Raw genomic sequence first — 14,484 nt, 5'->3', positions numbered from 1 at the left:
TGCCCACCACAGTAGCCCAGCCACTTGAACGCCGGCGGCCAGATCTCTAGCAAGAGAGTCAGAAGACGAGAAAAAAAAAAGAACCCAAAGAAGACCCGGCCCAAAAAGAAAAAAGAAAGAGGCCTTGCGACCCAGAGAAAAAAAAAAAAAAAAAATATATATATATATATATATATATATATAGAAACAAGCCCCCCCCCCCCCACCGGCCTAGAAAGAAAAAAAAAACAGAAATAAAAGAAAAGAAAAAGAAAAGACCCGGCCCACTGCTGAAAAAAAAGAGCGGAAGCGGCACAGTTCTCAAGTCCAAAAACGTCGCTACGCACGCCTACATCAACACGCGCGTGCGCTAGGATCGTTTTATTTACTCGATACCAAGAATGAATCGAGGAGAACTTGAGTGCTTAGTTGATAGTGGGACTACCCACACCATATTAAGGAATAGGCAATTATTCATTGAATTAATAGCCTATAATTCCTCTGTGACTACGATGATTGGATCATCACAAGTAATAAAAGGGCGAGGAACTGCCAAATTTTTGCTGCCTAATGGCACAACATTTAAAGTCACAGACGCTCTATATGCACCAAGAGCTAATCGAACCTTGTTAAGTTTCAAAGACATTCGTGCCAACGGTTATCATGTAGAAACACACTGTGAGAATGGAATTGAATACATTTATATTACCTCTAATGAATGTGGAAGGAAACGCATTTTAGAGAAACTTATGAGTCAATCTAGTGGACTGTACCTCACTACGATTCAGATCATTGAATCATATGCTGTCACAAACAATGAAATGTGGGACACTGACTCATACAGGCTTTGGCATGACCGCCTAGGGCACCCCGGTCGTGACATGATGATCCATATTTTAAAGAATTCACACGGACATCCCTTCTTTCGAGTGAAAAATAAAATGGGAGAAAAATCCGCCACACTGCAAGGTGTCGGTCCTAGTATTGCTCAAATGCAGCCATTGTCTTCTGAAGTACCAGAAGCACTACCTCCCTCCCATTATGCCTTATTGACTATTTCAAAGGCACATCACTCGTTTTGCAAAGCCTGCTTTTTAGCAAAAACAGGATCGAGACCTTTCTATGCTAAAGATACAAAACAAAACATTCCATTCTTACAAAGAATACAAGGAGATATCTGTGGACCTATCCATCCAAAATGCGGACCATTCAAGTACTTTATGGTTCTGGTGGATGCCTCGACACGCTGGTCACATATCGTTTTATTGTCCACAAGAAATGCTGCATTTGCAAAACTCCTAGCACAGATTATATGCTTACGAGCTCACCACCCTGATCACCCTATCAAGTCTATAAGGCTTGATAACGCTGGAGAGTTTACATCAAAAGTATTTGATGATTATTGCATGTCTATTGGGATCGATGTAGAGCATCCTGTATCCCATGTGCATACACAAAAATGGTCTTGCAGAAGCCACCATCAAAAGGCTACAGATGGTGGCTAGGGCATTGGTTATGCGCACCAACCTGCCTATATCTGCATGGGGTTATATATGCAATATTGCACGCAGCTTTACTTATTCGTTTCAGACCCATAGCTAGCCAACCATTTTCTGCGTACCAGTTGGTAACTGGATATGAGCCTGACATTTCACACTTACGCATATTTGGTTGCGCAGTATATGTGCCTATTGCGCCCCCACAGCGCACCAACATGGGTCCTCAGAGACGATTAAGTATTTATGTTGGATACGAATCCCCAACAATTATCCGCTACTTGGAACCCTTGACATGCGATCTCTTTACCGCTAGATTTGCGGATTGTCACTTTAATGAGACAGTCTTCCCGTCGTTAGGGGGAGATAAGCAATTTTCTAAGGGAACGACAGGAATTGTCGTGGTTTGTCCCCACTCTGTCTCATTTTGATCCCCGCATTTCACAAAGTGAAAGTGAAGTGAAAAGAATAATCGATCTTCAGAACGTAGCAGATTCGATGCCTGATACGTTTACTGATATCGCAAAAGTGACGAGATCACATATACTAGCTGGAAATATGCCTGCAAGGTTAGAAGTCCCCAACAAGGGGCATGGTGCCGCAGATAGAGGCGCTGCAACCACACTTAGTGGAGGTGTGGTTGAGGCCGTGGCTCCCCAAAGGAAGAGGGGGAGGCCACTTGGTTCGATTGACACTCACCCAAGGAAGAAGAGGGCGAGTAAGGCACAAACTGACCCATCAATCATCAATGTAGAGAATCCCTCTCATGAGATTGTCTCTGATTATAGTTATGTCCATGAATCAATACTGGAGGACGCTCCGATGTTTGAAATGATTCCAGAGAACAAAGAAATCTCAATGGATTATGAGAGTGCGTATGAGTTGATAGAAAGATCTTCCATACACATTGATGATGTATTTGCATACACTGTTGCTCAAGAAATCATAGAGCACAATGATATTGAACCACGCACTGTTGCAGAATGTCAACAAAGAGCAGATTGGTCTAAATGGAAAGAAGCAATCCAGGCAGAATTAGATTCTCTGACAAAGAGACAGGTATTTGGTCCTGTAGTGCTAACCCCACCAAGTGTAAAGCCTGTAGGACATAAATGGGTCTTTGTTAGAAAGCGTAATGAGAAGAATGAAGTCCTGAGGTACAAGGCTCGCCTTGTGGCGCAAGGTTTCTCACAACACCCTGGAATTGACTACGAGGAGACATACTCTCCCGTAATGGACGTTATAACGTTCCGCTACTTAGTTAGCTTAGTAGTTTCTGAAGGACTGGAAATGCAGCTCATGGATGTGGTTACTGCATATCTCTATGAGGATCTAGATTCAGAGATATATATGAAAGTGTCTGATGGCCTTACATTACCCAAGTCAAGTGACTCTAAACCACGGAGTACGTTTGCAATTAGGTTGAAACGCTCACTTTATGGATTGAAACAATCCGGGCAGATGTGGTATACCCGTCTAAGTGACTACTTGATTGGGAAGGGATATAAGAACGATGAATTATGCCCCTGCGTATTCATAAAGAAAACAAGTTCCGGATTTGCAATTGTAGCAGTATATGTCGATGATATGAACATAATAGGTACTCTTGATGAAATAAGAGAAACCGCGAGCTACTTGAAATCCGAATTTGAGATTAAGGATCTTGGGAAAACTCGATTCTGTCTAGGCCTTGAACTAGAACACTGAGTTTGTGGAATACTAATCCACCAGTTTGCGTATGTCCAAAAGATGCTCAGGCGATTTAACATGGACAAAGCGCATCCTGCTAGCACTCCCATGATCGGTCGAAGTTTGGATGCAAGGAAAGATCCATTTCGTCCAAAGGAAGATGACGAAGAGGTGTTGGGAGCTGAAATTCCCTATCTAAGTGCAATAGGCGCATTATTGTACTTAGCCCAATGTACTTGACCAGACATTGCATTCTCAGTGAACTTGTTAGCTAGATTTAGCTCAGTGCCAACGCAGCGTCACTAGAATGGTATCAAGAACATTTTTCGATACCTAAAAGGAACCATTGACTTGGGACTATTCATTTCCTACAGAGAGACAAGAGGGACTGCAGATGGAACTGCAATCCCTAAAGTAAATGTTGATGGCGAAAGCGCCACTCACTACACCGAAACGCCAAATGACGTTTTGGTTGGTTTTGCTGATGCTGGGTACCTCTCTGACCCACATAAAGGTTGTTCCCAAACTGGTTATGTATTTACCATTGGGAACACGGCGATATCTTGGAGATCAACCAAGCAAACCCTTGTGGCTACCTCCTCGAACCACTCAGAGATCATCACTCTACATGAGGCGGTTCGTGAGTGTATATGGTTAAGAGCTATCATTACACATATTCGAGGGACTAGTGTTTGAGTTCTACCACTGAAGAGCCTACTTGCATGTATGAAGATAATGCAGCTTGCATCGAATAGATGAAGCTAGGATATATCAAGGGTGATAATACAAAACACATATCGCCAAAGTTTTTCTACAATCAGCAACAACAGGCGCTCCTCAAGTGAATCAAGTAAGGTTTGAGGAGAATGTGGCAGATTTGTTCACCAAATCATTGCCTAAGGCCATATTTGAGAAACATGTGAAAAGCATAGGAATACGAAGACTTTCCAAGCTCCCCTGATTAATGTAAGTATCAGGGGGAGGTGTAGACGTCAGGGGGAGTCTAACACACACATGTCATACTCAAATGTAAAAGGTGCGTTGTGCTATTTTCCTTCGACCAAGGTGTATTTTTTGTCCCACAGGGTTTTTTGTTACTTGGCAAGGTTTTTAGTGAGGCAACAACTTATGCACCATTTCGTCTTTGACTTGGCACAAGGGGGAGTGTTAAAGGAAAAACAAATTATGTGCCTTCGTCAAAGAGACTAACGGAGAGGGAATCAAGGAATCAGCGATTACCATCAATCAGCACAATTATAGATCAATCAACATTCAATGTATTTAATGTAATTGATGTTTCCGTTGTAATTCTATCCCTATATAAAGGGACTATGAAATGAAATGAGTAGACCAATTCCAATTGTCATTTTATTTTAACAGAACTTCTATTAATATTCTGTTTAAAGATGGCACATGCCTTGTATGTGACTGATTTTTGAAGGATAAATTTGTAAAATCATTCATTTTCACTTATATATTTCTATTTTTATTTTTGTTTTTAATTGAACTTTTCGTTTTATTAACATACAAATTGATAAAAATGTAACCAAAAAAATTTGATAAAATATTACTTAGGACTTTCTAATTTACAAAATTATTTTAATGGATATTTCGTCAAATTATCCTTGAAAATAGGTCATGTGCTATGCACATGTCAGTTTTTAACGGAAAATTAACGGAAGTTAGCGATTGGTACCATTCAAAATGAAATCGAAGAGTTCAAGAACTGATTATGATCAAAATTGAAGTTCAAGTACCATCGATAAGATGAAAGATAAGTTCAAGTACTATTTGTTATAATAACTTGTAAGAGAGTTTTGTATGATAAGGCAAACTCCAACCCTTTAGTTAAAAGCCAAAATGCCTAACCCACATCTCTATCCCAATCCAATGTGGAGTTAAAATGACTTTTTCGTCAAAACTCGAGTCATTTTGACTAATGATTGAAGGATGAAAGCCATTTTGGCTTGGGGGGACACGACAGGGGCCCTATCATGCATCCACTAAAATAATTGAGTGAGTTGAGAGACGCGCTAGAGAGATGGAGGGAAAAATGCACTTGCACTAAGGACAAAAAAAAAAAGAAAAAGGTCTAAAGCATAGTGAAGGCAACATATGGAACCCACATGTCTGGAGTCGTTGAGCTGCCTCCAACGATCAATAATCGAACAGTTCAGATTTATTCATTTCAAAATAAATGGCTTGGATTCGTTTGTTCTGAAAAATAAAAATATGAATATATATATCTTTTATTTCTAATCTGACGGTCAAAAAAATGCGATGAATTAGATTCAACGGCTAAAACTAAAGTAACAAATTTTTAAACGAAAAGACTTGAAAAAGTAAAAGAAAAATTTCTAAAAATCTGATATATTAATGTTGTTATTGTTTTAGGAAATCAATATTTGGAAGAGAATTTGTTGTGCTTTCATTGATAATAGGGACCTCTTTATATAGAGGATTACAAGGCATAGAATCAGAGTTGTACATGCATGAAAACATAATCTTACATTAATTGGATATCTCTAAGATTCTCTGAGATTATCTCTAATTCTAAGCCTATTTCAACTAGAGCAATTATCTCTAATTCTACGCCTATTTCAACTAGAGCAAGTAACCTTGAGTGTGGACCAGACACATATTCTGGATTTACTTGAACACTCCCCCTTGTGTCGCCCAAACGTGGTACTCCTCTCGTTGCCTCATTAAAAACCTTGCCGAGTAACAAAAATCCAGTGGGACAAAAATAACCTCGGTCGAAGGGAAAAGGAGCACAACACACCCTTCACATTTCGAGACCATACATGTAGACATCTCCCCCTGATGTCTGCATCTCCCCCTGATGACAACGGTCATGAGAGTTCAGATAACTTCTGCAAACGATGCTACCAACATGTTTCTCGAAAGTGGAATTTAGGCAATGAGTTAGTGAGCAAGTCTGTCATACTGTCCTCAGATCGAACCTAGTTCACTTTGATCTTGAAGAGAGTCTATTGTTGCTGATTATGCTTGGTGTTGTCGCTTTTGATGTAGCCTTGCTTCATTTGTTCAAAACAAGCAGCATTATCCTTATAAATACTTGTAGGCTCATCTATGGTAGACTTCAAACCACAATTATTTTGAAATTGCATAATTATGGATCCAATCCATATACATTCACGAACCACTTCGTGAAGAGCAATAATCTCTGCATGGTTCGAAGATATAGCGACTAGGGTCTATTCTGTAGACCTCCAAGATATCGTGGTCTTACCCATGGTGAACACTTAAGCAATTTGAGAATGACGTTTGTGTGGGTCAGAGAGGTATCCAGCATTAGCAAAACCTTCCAAAACACTTATGTTGTTTTGGGATGGGGAGAGGGAACGCAGACCACTATTGGTGGCGTTCTTGACATATGATGGGTCCGAATTCATTGTCTCTCTGTAGGGATAGAACAAACACATATCAATCGTACATCTCAAGTACCGAAAGATATCTTTTACACAAATCCAATGGCGTCGCGTTGGAGCAAAGCTGTATCAAGCTAACAAGTTCACGGTAAATTAGATGTCCGGTCTTGTGCATTGAGTTAAGTACGATAATGCGCCTATTGTACTTAAGTAAGACAATTCTGTCTCTAGCACATCTTCGTCATCGTCCTTTGGACGAATAGGATCCTTTTCATGATCAAAACTACGGATGATCATGGGGGTGCTTGAAGGCTTGACCTTGTCAAAATGTCTAAGCATCTATCAACACAATCCTCAAGTTCTGAACCAAGACATAATTGTGTTCTCCCAAAATCCTTCATCTCGAAATCGGATTTCAAGTGTTCAGCGGTATCCCTTAATTCTTTAAGGCCTCTAATGAAAATCATGTCCAACATGAACCGCGATAAAATTCGAAACTTGTTATGGAAACACGTTGACATATCTCTTCCCAATCAAGTAGTCACTTTAGTGAGTGTTTCAACCTCCTTGTAAACGCGCTCCGTAGTCTAGAGCCACTTGACTTGGGTAAATAAAGTTCACCATGAACCTTCATGTATATTCCGTATCTAGATCCCCTTAGAGATACGTAGTGACCACATTTGCAAGCTGCATGTTCAGTTATTCGGAAACTACCAAACTCACAGGGTAGTGGAGTGCAAAGACATCCATTATGAGAGAATATGTCTCATTGTAGTCGATTCTAGGGCGTTTTGTGAGAAGCCTTGCTCCATAAGGCGAGATTACCATCTCATTTTCTTATCACGCTTTCTAATGAAGACCCATTAGTCAACATGTTTTATGTATAGGAAGTGTTGGCATCATTGGATCGAAAACCTTCCTCTTTGTTAGAGAATTCAACTTAACTTGGATCGCATCTTTCCATTTAGGCCAAATTTCTGTACATTGGCATCCATTCATCAATATCCATTCATCAATGGAGCGTGGTTCGATATCATTGGACTCAACAACCTCATGCGCAATGAAATGCGCGAATACATCATCAATCATGATGGAGTTTATATCCCACGTCTCATGTACACTATTGTAATTTTCATAGAGCTCTTTATTCTCAGGAATAGGTTCTGATGTTGAGGCATCTCCCAACGATAACCATATTCTGGAAGATTCTCATGAGACTGATTTTGAGTGTCGATGATCCAAGGATTGGGTTGTGCCAAAGTATCCTTCGAACCCACGGGCCTCCCACGCATCCTAGTTAGGGCCATGACCTATAACGCTAGAGTGTCACTCTCTATTGTGTTGGTGCTATGCTTACTTCCGTGTAGGATGGCGTTACGTCCTCTCATAGGGACGTCCATCCTTGCAAGTATATTTGCAGCAGATATGTGTGATCTCGTCACTTTAGTGGGGATTGGGATGAGATATAGTAGATAGACCACGACAATTCCTGTCGTTCCTGCTGAACATCCGTATTCTTATCTCCCCCTGACGATGGGAAGACTGTCTCATCAAAGTGACAATCCGCAAATTTAGCGGTAAGAAGATCGCCTTACAAGGGCATTAAGTGGCCGACGATTTGTTGGAGTCTTAAATCCAACTTAGTTGCCCATTCGTCTAAAAAGACTCATCATAGTACGATGTGGTGGCGCAATTGGCAAACTCAAATATGCGTAAGTACAAGATACTTGTCCCCAGTCACTAGCTGTAACACAGAGATTGTTTGAGTAGCGGTGGGTCGTAGACTAATTAGCATAGTTGCATGCGAAATTGCATCAAACCAAGTAGATTTAAGGAGATTGGTGCGCATTATCAATGTTTGGGCTACCATCGTAGTAGTTTCCGCAAGATTATTTGGGTGTGTTTATGGGAATATGATGTCCAATATAAGTCCCAATGCAAGAATCATCGAAAGTCTTCGATATAAATTCTCTAGCATTGTCAAGTCCAGTTGACTGAATATGATGATCTAAGGAGTGACCCGGTTGTCATGTGATATGTGTTAGGAGTAGGGCTGGGCATTAAAGCCCAAAAACCCGTAAACCCGGACTGGCCTGTCAAAGCCCGACCCGTACGGGCCGGGCCCTTTTTTTTTTTCATCAAAACGGTTCGGGCCGGGCCTTGGTATTAAAAAAACGGTTCAGGCCCGGGCCTTGATTTTCAGAAAGGAAAAAGCCTGCAAGGCCTGTATGACATAAAAGAGACAGATGTCCATATGTTATTGGTTATAAGGTAAGGCTCAAAATCCTTATCATATGATCAGACTCATTGAATTAGAGTCTCTAATCAAATACCCAAACCTAATTGACTAGTCTTCATTCTTCAATCTTCACGATCTGAACCGAGTCTGCAGCCTAGCCGCCTCCTCCTTAATCTTCAATCGAGACTCCTTTGCCATATTCGCCATAGCGAAGACGGCAGCAGCTATCGGTTACTCTGTACTTGCATTGGCTTCTATAAAACTCTCAATCATGGTCTCTCTCTCTCTCTCATGATCTTACTCCCACCGCCGCCGCCATTACAATTGAGTAGGTTCGAAGTTTGATTACTATAATTACTATTAGTATTGTTTGAACTCTTAATTCACATGGCCCCTTGATGGACCAATCAACGCATCTAACAGTTTCTTTTTATTTTTTGGATTTTGGGATCTTTCTTCTTCCTCACCAATGTAATTAATTTGGGTGACAATCAATTGTGTAGATGAATCCTTTCTGTGTTTCACCAGCTCCACCTCCTCGGCGGTGGCACCAACAAATCAAACTCAATGTCATTCAGTCCTTCCTCGCAGTAAAAGTTGTAGATCTGACGCTTCTGCAAATCAGTAGCACATCGTAGGCCATCTCGAGCTTCAAAGTTGGGAAAAATGGAGTTGGGCCCGGAAGCTCGACTCGAAATGAAAAGGGTCGGTCCCTGTTGGTGCCAAAACGGGCTTTGGGCCCGAACCGTAAAAAACGGGCTGGTCCCGGGCCCAATAAAATTTTAGTTGGACCCGGCCCGTGCCCAGCCCTAGTTAGGAGTGTAGCATAAGCAGCATTACAAGTGGACAATGGCACAACACGTGACCAGAGTGTTTGCGTGTCAACCAACATCATGAGATATTTAAATGTCCGCAAGTTGGTTGAATCAGTCCACATAATCCCCACTGATTCTATGTAAGAACAGAATGAGTATGATCATATCTTTTGTATAGGACGGTCTCAGTCCTAATTTCCCTCAGGAACGGGCTTTGTAAAACGAGCGAGAGACCTTGGAAGTAACTAATGAGAATTTTGGTTGGGCCTAAGCGTCTAAAACACTATTTGAAGCAAAGTTGGTGATTGCAGCATCACCTGAGGCACCATCACCATGATGGACACCATCCATGGAGTCATGGATAAGGACTGTGCCAGCCCTAGGCTTGTGGTGGACGACGGCGGCACCAGAGGCAACAGCGACGGTCACACTTAGTCTAGGAATCAACTTTTGATTCGTGCTTTGTTTCGCTCGAAAGAATGGATGTCCGTGTGAAGTCTTTAGTAGACGGATCATCATGACTAGGATGACCTATCCTGTCGTGACAAGGCCATTATGTGTCTAAATCCAAGAGATCTTCTCTAATAACTTTATTGGATTTAATAGCTCGAATAGTGACATTCTAGTCCACTAAAGCGACACATAAACTTCTCTAAGATGCGTCTTCGTTCGCAATTATTAGAGGTATTGCAAAAGAACTCATTTTCGTTCTCTATATGGAATCTGTTGGCTATTCATAGGGTGTGATTTGCCCTAGGAGCGTAGAGAGTTTCTGTTACAGTAATCAAGGTGCCATTTGGGAAGGGGACCGGAACTTGGGCTATTCCATGTCCTTGAACTAATATTGATGGCCCAGCCATCATAGTCACAAAATAATATGCTTAGAATTAAAATGGAGTCATAAGGAAAAGAACTCGAAATTTTATTCATAAACCAACGATGTACATCATTGTCTCTTAACCATTAAGAGAATCTGATCAAAATGCTAGTTAATGCAAAACAAAGGTAGTCGTTTGACTTCTTTCGGTAACTCCAAAATAAATATAACCATGTGAGTAGAGAGATGTCGGTGGAGCAAAGCTCGCTTAAGTACCACTTATCTCAAACTTTCCTAGACATCATACTCATTTTGGATGAGCCTATGTGAAGAAAAACTAAACCAATGGCATTTACTACAAAGTCTATGGCAATTGTCTATTACATCTCTTAGAAAAATAAAGACTTAAATAGAATTGGCGATCTATTGATCTCATCTAGATTTAAAGTCTTCAACCCTTCACTCTAGATCATCTTCTTGATCTTCTTGTTCCACATAGTGAGCTTCTCTTGCTTCACAATATGCTTTGTAGGCGGTGATAATTTCTTCACGAGCTCTACAAATCTTGCTTCACAATATGCTTTGTAGGCGGTGATAATTTTTTCACGAGCTCTACAAATGTGTGCCCAATGACCGGATACTCCACATCGAGAACATACATCTCTGTGCTCAGACTCTATTGATTGAGATGCTTTGAAAGTGTCATTTGGATGACTCTTAGTGTTGGTGGCACCACCAACATGGCTAGAGGCGTTGTCTCTTTCTCTCTTTCCACGTTGATCTCTTTGGTTCCGTGTCCGCCTATTTTGGCGGTTACCTTCCTCATTAGAGCAAGAATATTGACCAAAACATCCAGAATTCTCCCTAGATTTAGGGTTTTGCTCTTGGCGCCCTCCCTTAGGGGCGCGACTATAATTGGACTCGGGAATATGCTCTGTTCCCACGAGTCTCTAACTATAGTTCTTCACAAGGATGTTGTCATGTTTTTCAGCAACATTCATAGCTCCAATGAGCTCATGAAACCTTGTGACCAGTCTTGCAGTAACATCGATTCGATAGTTCTTTGCAACTATCAAAGCAGAGACGGGGAAGGTAGAAAGAGTCCTATCAATCAACATCGCATCTGTGATATCTTTTCCACAGAATTCCATTAAGGATTTAATGTTAAGTGCTTCTAAGTTGTAGTTAATAACTGACTTGAAATCATAGAAGCGGAGGCTATGCTATCTCACTTCTAGCTCAGGAAGCAGGGAGTCTCAGACTTTGCCAAATCTTTCTTCGAGTAAGACCCACAGCCTTCTGGGGTCTTCTTCATTCATATACTCGTACTGGAGCGAATCATCCATATGACGAGTCATTAGAATGATGGCTTTCGCCTTATTTGCCTCCAAGGCTGCTCTATTTGCTTCCAAAGCTTGAGTTTGCTCCACAGTTAGCACGTTCTGGCTAGGCTCGAGAATCGTATCCAGGATTCCATCAGCCTTGAGATGTTGGCAGACATCACGAACCCACTTGTGATATCCAGAGCTAGTTGTTCCCAATAGAACGAAATCTAGTTTGTTCAAGTTACTCATCCTGAAAGAGAACAAGAAAAAGTGTTAGTTTCAGAGCGAAAAAGGCTACCACGAAAACATATAAAATTTTTGAGTGTAGTCGCTCCCAAGAAATTAAGAATTTATGAGCATAGTCGCTTCCAAGAAATTCAATTCCAAGAGGTATTGAATTAGATCGAAACAATGATGTGTTTGTGGTCGATCATAACTTCTCAACAAACTTTAAGTTTGGAAGACTCTACAAGCTCCAATCTTGGAGTGAGCACGAACCCCTACAGTTCGGCTTTTGGTCTCCCCTATGAAGAAGAATTGAGGTTAGAAGAAGGGAGGTTGCAAGTCCCTGAGGAAAAGGAAGGGAAAAACAATAAAAAAAAACTTCAAAAACGGGAACTAATAGAACCTTTAAAACATACCTTGAAAAGTGTAGAAAATTGTCGGAAAAAGTCGCCGGAAGTTGCCAGATCTTAGCGGTGGTTGGCCGGAATCGTTTAAGTTGCCCTTCCTTTTTCCTTTTGTGCTTTTTTTTTTCTTCTTCTACCTTTGACTAAAATGTGGGCTGCGGGGCCCCTTTTTTTCTTTTCTTCTGACTTGGGTTGCGGTTTTCTCTTCTTCTGCCCAGCACGTGGGCTGCTTCCTTTTTCGTTTTTTTTTATCTTCTGGGCCCACTTTTTTTCCCTTTTCTTTCTTTCTTCTTCTGGGCCCATTCCTTTTCTTTTCTTTTCCTTATCTTTCTTTCTACTTCCGGGCCACGCCTTCTTCCTCCTTTTTTTTATTTTTTATTTTTTTAAGGGTTTTGGATTTTAGGGTTTCAGGTTTAGAACTTCGTGTTGATAACATGTTTTAGGAAATCGATATTTGGAAGAGAATTTGCTGTACTTTCATTGATAATAGGGGTCTCTTTATATAGAGGATTACAAGGCATAGAATCAGAGTTGTACATGGAAACGTAATCTTACATTAATTGGATATCTCTAAGATTCTCTGAGATTATCTCTAATTCTAACCCTATTTCAACTAAAGCAAGTAACCTCGAGTGTGAGTCAGACACATATTCTGGATTTACTTGAACAGTTGTATTATATAAAACTAGTATTCATAATACATACTCTGCATGTGTGATAGTTTTTTTATTTTTATTTTTTTAAGAAAATAGAAAAATAAATGAAATAAAACAGTTATTGCAGAGAGAAAATAGTGGGAAAGAAAACTGGGGCTTGAGGGCTCATTTCTTTTTAATTTCTTAATAAAAATATATTTTACAATTGTCATATTTACCCTTGTGATTTAATTTTTTTTATTTTTATTTTTTTAAGAAAATAGAAAAATAAATGAAATAAAACAGTTATTGTAAAGAGAAAATAGTGGGAAAGAAAACTGGGGCTTGTGGGCTCATTTCTTTTTAATTTCTTAATAAAAATATATTTTATAATTGTCATATTTACCCTTGTGATTTAATTTAGTTTCAAAGTTTTTTAATCTTTCAGGGTTAAATCTGTCTAAATTTTCAGTTTTTGCTAACAAAGCCTATTATCTTAATAATAGTATAGATAATTATGTAGATATATAAATTGAAAAATTATAAGAAACTCCATCTTAGACAACTTAATGTTAAATTAATCACCCAAACTTCTCCACGTTAAAATAGTCCACAATATTTTAAATATAATGTTAAATCATGTCATTGTAATATATTTGTTAAAATTTTCATTCCAATTCTACCATTTTTCATATTATTCCCTTTATTTTCCATGGCCTCTTCTCCCTAAGATGGCTCCCTCACTCCGATTCGCCACAAGTCGTCCCCCTCGTGCTCCCCACTTCGCCGCAGCTCACTTAGCCTCCGGCGCCGCCTCTCTCCTCCGTGCTGTTCCCACGTCAAGACCGTTGCCTTTATCGACTCCTATAGTGACAATTGGTTCTCCCTCCGTCGTGGCAACCTCAAGGCCACACATTGGCAGGACGTCGCTGATAACGTCTCTTTTCGGTGGCCTAATTTGCCTATGGAGACATTGTGACTTCAGTAGACGTTAGATTGATGATGCAATTGGGATATGATTGTGTCTTCATCAGGTCTTATGTTTTTGGGTCACTGAATCCGTATAAGCATGTGAAAGGCAATGTTGATGATATGAGAAACTATAATGACCCACATGTGCTTGTGGAAACAAGCTCCAGTTGACGGGTTTAATGTCTAGATCCTGGAAGTTGATGTAGTTGATGAATGCATTGAAGTTTCTTCTCAGATGGTTCACACTGTGGCATGAACTGTGACATGGACTGTGACATTCCTAGTTAGTGACTTGATCAACAATTAGTCAGTGACTTGGTCAGTAGACACCTGGGGTTTCGAAAAGTGACATGGACCAATAAACTGTGACATGAACCAATGATACGTGACTCTAATGATTTGTGCCATGAACTGTGACATAAACCAATGACATAAAAGAAGCTAAGAAAATTGTATGGCAGATTCAGTGGGTAGGATTCAGAGTTTACAGAAAGGT

The sequence above is a fragment of the Rosa rugosa genome, chromosome 7 (assembly GCF_958449725.1).
Source record: "Rosa rugosa chromosome 7, drRosRugo1.1, whole genome shotgun sequence".
In the NCBI taxonomy this organism is placed as follows: domain Eukaryota; kingdom Viridiplantae; phylum Streptophyta; class Magnoliopsida; order Rosales; family Rosaceae; genus Rosa; species Rosa rugosa.
This window is presented reverse-complemented; position numbering follows the sequence as displayed.